This window comes from Primulina tabacum, chromosome 9 (genome assembly GCF_025594145.1).
Source record: "Primulina tabacum isolate GXHZ01 chromosome 9, ASM2559414v2, whole genome shotgun sequence".
Lineage (NCBI taxonomy): Eukaryota > Viridiplantae > Streptophyta > Magnoliopsida > Lamiales > Gesneriaceae > Primulina > Primulina tabacum.
In genome coordinates, this window is record NC_134558.1 from 15,375,136 (window position 1) to 15,377,271 (window position 2,136).

General features: G+C 28.7%; 1 non-coding gene across 1 annotated transcript; it reads right to left on the reverse strand.

Moving 5' to 3' along the window:
- Window positions 1-2,027: 2,027 nt before the first annotated feature.
- LOC142504691 (small nucleolar RNA R71) lies at window positions 2,028-2,136 on the reverse strand. Its single transcript, XR_012804315.1, has one exon. It is a non-coding gene; the product is annotated as a small nucleolar RNA R71 (small nucleolar RNA).

Sequence of the window (2,136 nt, forward strand, 5' to 3'; positions counted from 1 at the left end):
ATAAACTTGGCGTTGCAAATGGGATTAAGATGATTCTTGGACCTGTAGAAAGTTGATGTTAATATCTACAATATTGATGGCAAGCATGAGATAAAAATCCTCTCACAATTGGGATCAAATTAAGCAACAAATAAAGTTACCAAAGGAGTGGCAGTTTTACCATGCTCTAGTATTTTGATCATATCTCTCAAATTACTTGGTCAAATGGTTTGAAAAAAATATCACAACTAGACAACTCAATTATCCACATGTTTCTTTTTATGTGAAGAAGCAAATTCCAAGAAAAAGATTTTCAAAAGTGATGTGGAATATAATATAATATCTTGGAACACCAATGAAGACTTTTGTGTAAAAAAATAATATTTTATTTGTGGTTGTCTCCCCAAATTTGGCTATAAATAGGGGTGCATTGTAATGTGTTGAGATATCCCTCATTCTATGAACAAACCTTTGAGTTCATAATATTTATCTCTATATTTTTCCTTTATTTCTTCATTTAAATATAATTAGCATGTTAATTTCATATTCAAAGTTTTACACTTTGAATAATGAATAGCTAACTTCCTAAAGTTGAGATGAAAATGTGAAACTCTTGGCATGATAATAAGGTTACTAAAAGGTAAGAATCTATGTTTTATATTATTTAATCATTATTTATTTTTTATGTTATATTTATTTCTTTAAGCATTTTTATACCCTACTTATAAGTTGGAGTTTTGATTTATTGTTGCTCTATGTTACACTAAATTCTTGGAACCATTTAAATGTTAGTTTGGTGTTACCAACCATTTAAAGTGGATGCCTTGATTTATTATATATGAATATATTATAATATTAAATTCTTGGAACCATTTAAATGTTTGTTTGGTTTTACCAACCATTTAAAGTAGGAACCTTGATTTACCATATATAAATATATCATAATATTAATTTCTTGGTACCATTTAAATGTTAGTTTGGTTTTACCAACCATTTTAAGTGGGAACCTTGATTCAGTGTTTACAAATTTATATAGCACAATAAATACTTGACCACATTTATAAGTTTTGGTATATATTATATACTTATAAGATAATAATATATAACATAATATAAATATGATTATTTAATATATTGGAACCATTTTATTAAGTGGATTTCGATAATGTTCGTTAATGTTAACTTTATTAAAATACCAAGAGTGGATCCTTTAATCTCAACTACTTAAATTAAAATTTGAACAATTAAAATTTACCCATTAAAGATTCAAACAATTAAAATTAAAAAGAAACAAAAACAAAAACAAAACAAAAAGACATTGTAGTGGACTTGTAATTACCTTAGCTTCCCTGTGGATATGATATTCGGACTCAGTCGAATTATACTACTTGTAGACAACCTGCTCTTGGGAGTGCAACAATCAAAGTCGCAACAAGTTTTTGGCGCGTTGCCGGGGAAGTATAATTTAATTTCAAGTCTATTTAATTTTGTTTATAGTTTATTTTTCTTTATTTAAATTTTTATTGCTTTTGTGTGTTTTTATTTTTTTTGCATTTGCATTTGCATGAGCATTTGGTCACGTTCACTTAGTGATCGACTCATTCGAAATAACCCTTTATTTTTACAAAACATGGCGGAAGACCCCATCCAAGAAACTGAAGATGAAATTCATTCTCAACATGATCATGATAGACGAAGAACACTTAGAGATCACATGAATCCTACACGTACTAGTGCACCTTCATGTCTAGTTTTTCCCCATGATGCATCTCATTTCAATTTTAAGCCTGGTATTATCCAACTTTTACCCAATTTTCATGGCTTAGATTCTGAAAATCCATACATGCATTTACGAGAGTTTGAAGAAGTGTGCAACACATATAATGATCTAAATTGTAGCATGAACACCATTCGACTTAAGCTTTTTCCTTTTTCTTTAAAAGATAAAGCTAAAACTTGGCTACAAAATCTTAGATCAGGATCCATTCGAACTTGGGATGAATTGCAACAACAATTTTTGAAAAAGTTTTTTCCATCTCATAGAACAAATTCTTTCAAAAGGCAAATCATTACTTTCACTCAAAAACAAGGAGAAACTTTTTATCAGTGTTGGGATAGATACAAAGAATTGCTTAATCTTTGTCCACATCATGGTTT